The 12,575-nt window shown below is 36.8% G+C and overlaps 1 protein-coding gene across 6 annotated transcripts in view; it reads left to right on the top strand.

Annotated features, from left to right (window-relative positions):
- Positions 1-263: 263 nt before the first annotated feature.
- The window catches only part of LOC103764132 (sodium channel protein type 1 subunit alpha), a 90,410-nt gene continuing 78,098 nt past the window's right edge, over positions 264-12,575 (top strand). For 3 of the 6 annotated variants that reach the window (XM_008931001.4, XM_029959813.1, XM_029959811.1), the window contains exon 1: positions 311-660. The gene's annotated coding sequence lies outside the window, so the exon portion shown is untranslated. Of the gene's footprint in view, positions 283-310; positions 661-3,099; positions 3,242-12,575 lie in introns of those variants that run through there. The other 3 variants (XM_029959810.1, XM_029959809.1, XM_029959812.1) reach the window with 3 other exon arrangements.

Genomic DNA, 12,575 nt, shown 5'->3' with positions numbered 1-12,575 from the left:
CACCATGTAAAGCAGGTAAAAAATGGTTATTTTCCAGAAACTAACCTTCACGCAGTAAGATTTATTTGAGGAAATAACACTTTCCTTTGGAAATTAATCCCAGATTTTATCTTATACCATTGCTTTTCTTCTACTCACCACAGTAAGTAAGACATAGACAAACGTATGCAGGAGCAGTCTGTCTCTCCTTCCTTGCTTTGCCTTGCTGTTGCTCTCCTATCAGCTGTGGCTGTGCAGTCCTGCAGACACAGTGTGACAGGAACTCTGCTGCCTGGAGAGCAGGTACAGCTGCAGCTTTAGTGCTTGCTGTCTGCCTCCCATTTGTAACACCCTCGCTCCTTCCGGTCATTCGTTCCAGGGGAGGAATGACACCAGCATTTCTGAGCTGTTCTTGTGTTTTCTCCCAGAACAGTCAGGGAAAGCAGACTTCGTGATCTCCATGCTAACTACCAGCCTGCTTGCTGCCAGTTCTCCCTACTTCTGCCAGTGATGACATTCAGCTTGCTCCTCCACACAGGATACAGCACTGATTCCTCATTATGTAAGGCAGTCTAGGTCAAGTGTAGGAGAGACACTGCTGGCCTGAGCAAGCTAGTGCATTGCTCCCTCAGCTTCATGGGGTCTGGAAGCTGGATCCTGATCTTTGCTACATCATCTTGGGTGAGTGTTTTTGCATGATTTAAATGGTTACTGTGCAGTTTTTCTATGCAGATAGCTGTCAGCCATGCTGTGAACTGCAGAGATAATTTGCTAGGTGAAACCAGCCCTGTCAGCATGATTGAATTAACAGAGTAGAACTTCTTCTAGGCATCTTAGCTTTAAGACACTTTCTAAATAAATAAATCATAAATTGGGTTTGTTTAACAAACATCTTTTCTAACCATAGTGGGATTAGTGTTAATTTGACTGATTAAGCAGTGAATTAAATCCATTTACTTCAAGATAGTGTGGGAAAACATTACTGGATATTGCTATTAGCTCTGAGAGGTTTGCTGCAGTTCTTGGCTGTTGCATTGTTTTAGTCTTGCAAATTACAAATATGCTTCTATTATTAAACTAAACAAAATAAACAAAAAGGTATTTAATTTTCTTCTAGTCTGTGGTTATTTTCTGAAGTAGCCATTAAATTCAGGATGCTATTTACTGCATGAATTTGTGAATCAAATGCTTCTGAGATATGTAAGGTGAATACTGCAGATAAAATTACATTTAGTGACTGCTCTGCAGAATGCCGGAACAGTGCATGTGAGCTAGATTTGTATGAGAGGGTAGCTTTTTTTCATGCACCATGTAGAATTCAAAGACATTTTTTGGATTTAAACCCTTCTGCAAATCAGTCTGTGACAAAGTATATAACAGGTTTGTCCTTAAATGAATTATACATGGTGGGTATTGCCAGGTGCTGGAATGCCTGATTATACTGGAATGCAGCAGAAAAGGCCCTGGAAAGTAACAGCATAACACCGATACTGCAGTATCATGTAGGGAATTTCAACAAGGCTAGCTTCCTTGCTAAGGAAAATTACTGCCTAATAAATCTGAAAATACTTTTAATGCATCTGCGAGATTAATTGGAACACTTGTCTTTATGTGCAGTACCTTGGACAGCAACTTTTTTGTTCTGTGGTACTATGACTCTCCTTCGTGGGAGTCAGCAATTTGTAAAAATTAAATAACACAAATTTAAGATACAATAATAAATTCAAAAACACAGAGAAACTTAAAAAAAAAAAAGAGGGAGAGAAACTTTGGACAGCATTGTATTTAACAACTTACTGCCATTTAATTTACTTTCATTTAATATTAACTTAAAAATAGTGGTGTTTGTATTGAATTATGTTAATGAGTGTCAAAACAGAAAATTAAAAATGCAAAATTATTGTCTGTTTACAATATGGCATTTATAGAATTTTCATGTCCAATAGGTAACTGCTCACTTTAAGAGTAAGTACCAGGGTCCCTTCCTTAGGTCAAAATAAGATTGGATATTAATATATGTTTTTGTATTAATATCAGATTAAAACTAATTTTGATGGAAAGAATGGAAGCCTTTTAAATGTGTTTTTCCACCCCACAGGAAACTAGCTGTTCTTCACATTGTTCTAGAAATAACTGATAGAATTTAATTTCAGCACTTGTTCTGAAGTGAGATGTTTTATCATTTTCTTATAATCTTTGAAAACTCTCTTTCTCTGGAAAAGAACTGCCAAGCAGTCAATTGGCCTTACCTTACCAGTTACTAATTTACTTTTTTTTTCAAATGACAGTCATATAAACCTGTGCTGTGATTCAGGAGAAATACCAGGCTGGTGCCTTCATTAATTGCATTGTGAAAGTTAGGTTCAAGAAAATGTAACTGATTTTTGGTACCTCGATAACACCTCTGTTGCAATGCAGTACATTACATTGTATAACATTTTATAGATACCTTTTCATGTTTCAAAATACAAAAGTATGTCTTTCAAACAAATAATAGAACAATATAGAACTTAGAACAAAACTGCTAGGTACCATGCATTATTATAATGATGTACTTCACATTCTTTGTTTCTTGCTGCATGAAGTGTTCTAAAATAGTTATGCTATTATGTATGAGTACACTGTGTTCCATCCCATCTCAAGTGTGGGTGCTTGAGGTATTTTCTTACAGACTCAAGGAGTATTAATAACCTATCTATTCAATTAGAAGAAAAAAAATACTGTCTTTAAGTGTATAGTGATTTTCTGGAAGTGTTATTTTTATTTTTTGCATCATGGTTCACAGCAGGGCATGCACAGTACTTCTGAGCACAGCAAGCTGCAGATACTACAGTAGGATAGAAAGTGTTAGAAAATGGTGATTCCTATGTGTATTTATATATCCTATATTCTGATGTATCACTTTGGGTCTGAGAAATTGAATCTGAGCAGTAAAGTATGTTTTGAACCCACTACAATGTAGGATGACCCTTAATGGTCAGTGCCTCCTGTTATTTTTCTGTGATTTAGTGGAATTGTCCAATCCACTACATCATTAGCTTGCTTTCAATGTTCTGTATATTTCCTCAAATCACAGTATGCAGCTTGAGTTTCTGACAAACTTTTCACTTTTCCTCACAGCGCTAGAGTTTTCTGTACTGCAAGGGGGTTACTTTGTTCCCTTCATAGTCATGGAAATGGCACTAAAACTGAGGAGCGTGGAAGCAATATGAAAGTGTGTGAAATAGGTTATTTTTGAAGAATTTTTCTAGCATAAACAATGGTAAGACCAGTTTTTGTAATCCATAATGTAAAAAAGTATAGCAGTATACACTAGACTGTTATTTTCTATAAAGGTATTTATATCTCAGATTTTATCTGCCTATTTTGAGTAGTTGAGTGATGATAATCATATGCTAAGTTAGTGCTAAATTGGAAGATTACAAAGATCTGTGTTTTAGTTTATCTCATGTAGCATCTGAATGTAAGACTGTAATAGTAAAATTGTCAAGCTTTCCAGGTAAGTTTGGGCTCAAAAATGCAGATCTTACCTTGTCCAGAACAGCTGATTTTTAGTTGCATCTAGTACACAAAAACATTCCAAATGTGATAAAAATCTATTGCTGTAGAAATGGACTTTGTCTGTTGTGAAGATATCTGTTAAGAAGCTGGTAGATGGGCTCTGTTCCCTGTGTAAAAAGTTACTATTCTTTTTATTCAGAGGTTTTCCTTGCTTTTCCTTGAGACTGGTTGGATGAAGTCTTCTGTTCTGTGTTGCTACAGTTCATCTCATTTTTACAGGTTCTGGTTTTCCATTATTGTATTTTTCCACCCTTAGCTGCCTGTATAGCACTTCTGTGACTGCAGTACAATTGGTTCACAAGTTTAGAAGGAGAAAATGTCCCCTGGATTATCACGTTTACCTGCTTGTCCATGGAGGAACTTGGTTGGCTCATCCCTTATATATTAGATGAAGTACTCCATTAGCTGTTTTCCACACCCACTGTAATTCATAAAATTCATTCCTAGAACACTAGAAAGAGATACTGTAAAGAATCAAGGGAGATGTTTTGATAAATAAAATATATCTCAGACACTGCCATTAAATATATATATATTTATTACTGTTAACACTTTAATAATTGTGTATGTAGAGCATACTATTCTGCATTGTTGCTTATGTGGTTTACTGCCGCATATGAACATCTCAGCTTCTAAGGTCAATTTTAAAGGTTTCTCTAGATTGTACACAACTTTCTTTGCACCAAAAATGCTGAAACAGGATAATGACAAAAAGGACTACATTCTCTTTTTTCTCCAGTTGCAGTTCATTATAGGTTCCATTCAGAAAGGGAATTGTGCTGCAGAGGGTCACCAGAGAAGAACTTCCAGATGAATCGTTTCATGTGCTTTAGAAAAACAGTATCTCACAATGCCTGGTGATCACTAAGGCTCTTGAGCCAAAAACTTAGTGGGATGTTCTTCACCAGTGCTCTTAAACATTTACACAGTATTCCTGAGGTAGAGCAAAGAGTAGGACTGGTCAAAATGTATATGAGTGCAAGTGAACCACCGATCTCCATTAATGCAAAGTTACCAGGTCTGCAGAATCTGAAATCTGCAAGATTGCAAGCTCATGGCTGCAATGGAAAGTTTGCCTGGCAACTGTGTCCTTGCTCTGCAGGGCATAGAGGGGTTCTCCTTTGGGCCTGTTGGATGGTTGCTTCAGCCCTTACCCATTAAGATGATTTATGCTTGGGCACTCAGGGAGGGAGCTGTCACCACACTTGCAGGAAGAAGCTCAAAAATTTCCAAACTAAATGCAGTTTAATTTTCCAACTAAATGCTGTTTATTTAGAGACAGTAAAAAAACTTTCCCTGTATCTTAGAATTGGACAAATTGTGATTGAGAAACCTTTTTTGTTTTCTTCAGCTGTGGTGCAATGTATAAGTTTAAAATATTAAATATATAAGAACTCATGAGATATAGCTCTTTAGCAGTTGGAAAGAAGTTGCTGTTGTGTTGATGAAGTCTTCTCTCTGAAACCCCATATGAGATGACAGTCCGGTTCAAGAAGCCACAAGAGGAGCTTGTTAAGATAACCAGAGACCCTATCCATTTTCTTGACAATATAAGCTGCTGGAGTGAATTTGAGCACCTGGTTATACCACTCTGACCAGTGAAATCTGAGGCATGAGAAATGCTGCTCAAAAAAAAAAAAGCTTTTGTATTCTGTTTATTATACTTGGAGATTTCTCAAAGTCAGTGGTCATATTAAGCATCCTATGCTGAACCTCTACTGATGCTTAAAGCAGGATATCTTAGTTCATTCATTCCTGGTTTACTGTTTAATTTTGTGTTGTTTGTTTCATTTCAAAGTGCAATGTTTTAAAGGAGCTATGGCTGTAACGTGTCACACATGCCCAGATTATAGCAAAGACTGGAGGAACTCATATTAAAACTTCAAGCTGAGAAGCAAGTATTCTACCTTTTATCTGAGTCTGTGTCTATAAACACCAGAAAATGCAGCATTTCCAAAAACATCCTCCATTAACAGACAAATTTCTGTGAATGATCAATTGGCATCAGCAATAGTATCTGAACATCCGTTTAGTATTTAAAGTTTTTAGGATGATTCTGACTCAGGTGTGTTACTAGTGCTACAAGATAATTTCTCACCTGCAAATGCTCTTCATGACCCCAAAGAATTTTGCGAATATATGGAAAAAGGACAAATCATCCTTTAGAATTATACCTAAGAAAGCATGAAACAGTTGAAGAGTGTGTTACCAGCTGATAATAACAAGGTAATGGTTTAAAGAAAGCTCTTTCTACCTGAAGGTCATAGACTTGAACTGCATTGGGCTAATGGGGACCTGTCTGAGCAACCTACCAGTAGTGCCATCAGAAAAGCTAAATTCAAAACTGGTGATCATGACAGCAGTGAAAGATGAAAGCATGGGAAGCCGTTCTAAATCAGACCTCAGGCGTATTCAAAGGAGACAGGTTGCATGATTGTGTGCAGTTAGGTCTTGCCCTTTGTATGTCAGCATTTGAGTACTGGTATTATGGTATATTTTATTATGGTTTATACTATTATGGTGTGTTTTAACTAAATATTTAGTGTCATAAGCTTGCTTGCTGTGTCCTTTTAATCACTGTAATATTTGAAGAGAAAATATTTAAAATTTTGTGAGATTAGATTTCATTGTTAGAACAATTGTTCAGAGCATTGTGTATTGATAAATGCCTGAAAATTAGGTGTTATACTGAGAGATTCTAAGTGCTTCTTGTGAAGGGACAAGCATGTCAGGTCACCACTGGGAGGTGGAGAAATTCACATTCACATAGTTTGGATTCAAGGAAAATTTAAACAGTCAAAATCTCATGATGTAAAAATGTTAGAAAAAATCTATATCAGAACAATACTGGAATTGACTCTAAGGCATCAAGTTCATTAAAGCTGCCTGGGGTCACTGAATCAGAGGCTAATGTTAAGTATATTTTATATCATAGATTGTAGCCTTATTGCATGCAGGTATGAATTAGGTTTGTTTTCTTCTATCTTTACATGCAGAAATGCTATTAAACAATGAAATAAACGCAGTATTGCTTTTAACCCTTCCTCTGTGCATCTCTTAACTTCTTAGTCACTGTCCTCTTCCTTCCTTTCCTACCATACTGCACCCACCCCCCTCCAGCATGGTGGACACTGGGGTTTTCAGAAGTGTTTGCTCATGGTCATCCCGACTTTTTTGTTTGTGGTTTGTTTGGGGGTTTTTTTTGCCACAAAGCAAAATGAGAAATATATAATGCCATCTGATTTTGCTCAAACTGAGGCTGAGCCAATGCAGATGGAGTTCATTGTGTTAGCAGTTACTGTTACTTAGCAGGCTGAATTTTAAAAAGGAGCATTTTTTTGTCTAGGTTCCAGATTTGGCTGCGCAGCTGCCATCTGAATAGAGGGAATGTATAGAGCTGACGTGGCAGTCGTGTACCAGGCGCCGTGATTAGCAGCGCAGTCTGTAATAGATGGACACGTCACGGGACTCGGGCGCAGCAACCCTTTTTCTTTTTTTGTGATTGAACCCGTGACTGATGGTGTTGAATCTACCACCACTACTCAGTGGGGAGGTGTAAAATGAGACAGAGGACAGGTAACATTTTGCTGTGGCGTGCCAGGGGCTGACCTGGAAAGGTGTCTAGTGCTTTTGTAATGGCCGGCACTTACCCAAAGTATTTCCTTTGCACGATTCAGAGACAAGTAATTAACAGAAAAGAAATGAAAATTACTGAAATCTCTAGCTTATTTAACGCTGGATAAAGAAATCTACTTCTCAGTGCAACCCCTGCCCTTTGTTCCTCGCTGAAGGAAAACGGGGTTGCAGATTTTCAGGCTCGTTTAAGTCAGAAAATCACCTAAAAACCGATCTTTTACAGCCAGTTCTTTGCTTTTGCCGATAGATGGGGCTGTCCTTTAAGGTGATGGCTTGGTATCTTCCCCCCCCTTTTTTTCTTTCTTCACCCTCCTCTCTATCTCTCTTCACCCTCCTCCCATCCCCCCCCTTTTTTTTTCCTGCAATTTGCTGATTTGTATTAGGTGCCATAGAATGAGCCTTAGAACAGGAAGCCAAGAATGAAGCAGAGAGGATACTGCAGAGGGTTGTTTTTCCCCCCCCTTCTCGATGAGAATGCAGCACTTTATAAACACTTTGTAATCTTTTGCAACTGAGAATCTGAACAAGTTTATTAGTATTTCAAGCTTTTCATTATGACTGTCTCTTGGTGTTTCTTTAATTTTTGTTTTCTTCATAATGCTTTTGAAGTTCCCATTTTATCAGGTAAGCCAGCAGGATGTGAAATCCTAGACCTTAGTGCATTGATGTGAGCTGTTGACATGGATGCCCCCCCCCTTTTTTTCTTTTCTAAAATAATTTCCGAATGCTTCCTTTATAGTACTTGTTAAGCATATAATTAAGGAGAAAATAAAATTTTGGTGTTTTAAAAAATTTTTCAAAAGCTGCAGTCAGTTCTTTTTGGCATCACAGCATTTTGTTACATTTGTAGGATTTCAGCAGCCTTGTATTTTTGGGTGTTTGCCATTTTGTTGGGGGGTGATTTTGTTGGAATTATTATTAAGTATTTTACCTGAACTGTTTAGAAGGTAAAAGGGTCATGTTATTCCTTCACATGGAAAACACATTAAGGGCTAAAGCAAACATTCCAGGAGTGTACAGTTTTCCTTCCCATAGAGAAACTCTGCTTTAAGGCTAAATGCTTCACAGGAATGTTTTACCAAAGGAAGAAAGGCATCCCTCTCCTTTATCTCACTTGTCCTCTGACCTTAGTCTTTCTGATCAGGTACACTGCTAGAAGCTCTTATATTCATTTACATACTGACCAGAACTTGTTGTAATGCTGTAGATATAACTCGGTTCATAATCTGAACCGTCTTGCTTTTTCAAACAGCACAAGAAATTTGCCAGGTGGACATCAACCTATTTCAGCGTCTTTTCTAAAATGGATTTCTCTGCTGCTTGTCTGAGGTATGTGCTTAAAAGCATCCCACTGAAATAATTTACCTGGGATTGGGCTGTTTGTTCAAGCCACCTATGTTTCATCTCCACTTTGAAAAAGGTGTTGTTACTCATTCAGCAATATTTGAAAATGGATTGGTGTTTTCTATCGCTATTGAAAGCCTGTTCAATTGTACTTTTATTGGCTGATGTTAGTGTTGCATGCTTGAAGTGCACCTACTTTTCTATTGTGTTTTTCAGGCTTGACCGAGGTGTTAATATAAAGTATAAAGGAAAAAAGACTGTTCTAAAAATGACTCTGAGATCTAAAGTGAAACAATAACAGGATGATTGCTGTCAAGACTGACACCCTGATAGTTTATTCTGTTGAGCCTGGTTTGTGTGATCTTGAATATTTGCTGAAGTATTTAGGCACAGGAAAGCAAGTTAGAGACAAGCAGCCTCAAACTGATTGTCCTCAGTTTGCCAGAAAGTTTTCATTATTTTAAGGGAAGTATCAAGAGCGTGAAGGGGGGGAACCGACACAGGGAATTAAGGGAATTAAGAGCTTGCATAAAGCATAGTCTAATCAGTACAATTCTAGTGAGATTCTAGGAAAACAACAACAATTTGTATATCATCTTGTACCAGAAATAATAGTCTGACTATGATGACTTACAGGAAAATTATATAGATAAATGTATATCATGAAATCATGTGTCCTGTCAGCTGTTCGAAACAATACTTTATATTGGGGCAAGGGTAGTTTATTATCAATCACTGAAATCTATGTTGAAATTATTATTATATTAGAACCTAAACTTGCTTTGAAGTTTCAGAAATTGTGAATGTCAACAACTGAGATAGCTGGGAAGCTAAAATTAATTACATATTATTTCATTCTTAAAATGAAGGTGGCCTTGAGCTAGAAAATCTTCAGGATGTCTATGAATATGACTCTTCAATGCACTACCCCAATTCCAAACAGTTTAAAGGACAGCTGGTTGTTGACATAAAGGATGGCATCACTGCTGCTATCCATATTACACTACATCCTTCCAACATGTGAATTCTACTGTTAGAGTTTTGTACATTAATGAGAGAACCCAAAATATTTGAGAGACAAATTCACAAAGCTTAGCACTGAATTTTGTCCCTTAAATGATTTTATAAATCCTTCTCTCTGATTTTTGGCTACCTGAAACTGAAGAACTAAGAACGAAGTTCTCCTGCTCTTGGTTATGAGAAATATTCCGGTAGTAATCAGGAGAAGTGGGTACTTCTTTGCAATTTTTTTTTAAGGGCAGAAAGCTTGATCTTATTTGTGTGTGTGCATTTAGAACTGTGATACTCTTCTGGATAAATGTCTTTCCTTTCATCTTAAGTTTATGAACTCCAGTGCCAGCTCACCTGTGGAAAAACTTATTGGGTCTTTTGGGCTAAATATCGTGAAGAGAATTGATGATTGTTTTCCAGTAACAGGAACATATTCTACCTTCTTTTTCTCCGTTGATAACAGTTGATATATGTAGGAGGCAGTGGGATTCCACAAGCCAAAATGACTACAGCAGAAGACAAACCAAATTAAAAATTGAACAATAGATATTCTCACTTGTAAACTGAGACAACCAATGTTATGGCGACAGTTTGACATACTAGACAAGGAATACCATGAGGCTTTTTTTAGCATAATATTTTAGAGCACTTAAGAGATCACATTGCTCCAGGAGAAAAAAAGTCATGAAGCTGAAATATTCTAAAATGTGAAAAAAGCAACCTTTGAGTAAATTTTAACAATTAAAGCCTATGACCGATGTTTCTGACTGAATGTAATTTTGTAGGGAGGTGGGGAATATCATGCAAGGTCTCCATATTTTTTTCCCAAATCTCAGTAGTTCTGGTACACGTTACTTCAATTTTTCTAGCTGTAGGTTTATGCTTTGTAGATTCTTATCCATAAAAACATATAGAAGTTGGATGGAAATAACTGAAAGTTTGGTATGGAGTGATGTAATTAGTTAAATGACAAATGTGAACTTCAAAATCATCTCCCTTTTCATACTAGGGTTAGTCCAACTTCTGTAAAATGTACTGATTTCTTTTTATTCAATATTAGTAATATTCATTGAAAGAATCACTGTGATGTCTTACTGAATACACGGGTGTTCAGTGTTTTTAGGCTTGCTGTCTTTTATTTATTATCGTGTCATCATTTCTGTCTCTTCTGTTTCCACCAGTGTGTGTGATTCCAGGTCCCTTTTCATGCTCTTATGAAATGCTATTTAGCTTTGGCAAAAATAATTGATTTAAAAAAAATCAATTGTTAAAAATTAGATTGTTAAAGAAATTGTTAAAAAAATTCTGGGTAGCAACCTTCCCTGCCATGTTAAATATCACTTGAAAATCCACCATTCTAATTCAACCACCATGCTATTTATTGTACTCGTTTATCAACCTCAGAAACTCTCACTCTTCTTCCTGTTTCTGCCAGGAAATTCTCCTTACATTGCATTTTCAGAAGGCAAGTATCCAGTGGATCTCTAACCTTCCAGTGCTCTATTTTAAAGTGTTTCCATCCTTCTTTTTATTAATTTCCTCTTTTTTCACAAGTATCTGAGGGGAAAAAAGGACATAACGCCTCTAGTTTTGGTGTGAGAAACATCCAGCTCAGTTCAAGCTTTCAAGATCTATCCCATTTCATTCCCTCTGTTTTGGTAATCAGTCCCTTGTAACCATGCAGACCAATCTTCATCTTTCTCTTACTCCTTAAACAGATCCTTTAATTTGGTTCCAGCACTGGCTTTTTTAAATTACTTCATAATACAGTTCAAAACACTGAAGATCATTGTCCTGGTAAAACAAAACAAAACCCAACTAAAACCCAAATCCTGTCAAGGTCAGAATAAATTTAGAAATAAATGAAGAGTGTGTGACTCAATTAGGCTTTATTTAATAGTGGCATTGATCAAAGATGAAAGCACTAAATAGCAACTACAGTATTGTTTAACTGAAGTAATATGTCTGGAGGAAGCTGTCAAATACTTGGTTATTTAAGTGCATTTTTAAGCCAGTAACAAGACTGTGTTCTAGATGTACATGCCTGCAATTCTTCCATTCTCTCATCCCTCCCCATACTCCATTTTCTACTTACTCTTTAATGGTGTTTCATTCAGAGCAAGATCTTTCATTTTCTTTAATTATTTAAAGTGTCCAAACTCTGTTTAAAATTATTGTTGCATTTGTTTGCTAAGAGGAAATTGTGATGAAGGTATTACTGAATGCAGATGATAGGTGCTCCTGTTAGGAATGTCTCAGCAGGGCTCTTTCAGTAGCTTTGCAGGATTCCTGGAGTAGTTCTACACCTGAAAACAGAAGTGAAGTGACTGGTGGATCATTAGGAGCCGAATACTGTTCTAGATGTCCATCTGGGTGGGACAGGAAGTGAAGGCAGAAGAAATGGGCTCACCCAGATGAGATATGGGGACAAACATTCTGCTAGAGAGGATAGTGAAGAGCTGCAATAGTGTCAGAGGAATCTGTGAAATTTGTCCTGAAGGTCTGTAGGAAGAGGTTAGATGAAACATCTGTTGGGAAATAGGTATGGCAGTGTTGCCTTGGGCAGCGAGATGAACTACGTGGCCTCTGATCTTTTTTTTCCAATCCGATTTTTCTCTGAGTCTACAAAAAGAAGTAGATATCTGTTGTGTAACAGACTTCAAAAAAAAAAGTGTATAAGAAATTATATAGGGTCCAAAATAGACCTAGTAATAGCTGTCTTTATTAGGATTGCCTAAAAGCATATAAACATCCCCTGAAAATATTTATCCTATGATATATACTCTTTGCAAGACTACAAATATATCTAGAAAGAACAGAATATAGATCCTGAGAAGTTACTTAATTTCTTAGTGTTTCTCTTAGATTAAATAGTCTTTACTGGTTAATGATAACGAGTGTTCGAATAAAAGGGGCAGAAAAAGGTTATTTGGCAAATCTGACCAAATTTGCTTATTGTCAGGAGAATACTATACATTTAATTAAAAAGATTTTAAAGTTGATAGTTTTTCTTCTAGAGAACTAGGACACTTCAGAATCTGATT

Source organism: Manacus vitellinus, unplaced genomic scaffold, assembly GCF_001715985.3.
Source record: "Manacus vitellinus isolate BGI_N305 unplaced genomic scaffold, ASM171598v3 scaffold_22_pilon, whole genome shotgun sequence".
NCBI classification, from domain to species: domain Eukaryota; kingdom Metazoa; phylum Chordata; class Aves; order Passeriformes; family Pipridae; genus Manacus; species Manacus vitellinus.
This window is presented reverse-complemented; position numbering and strand designations above follow the sequence as displayed.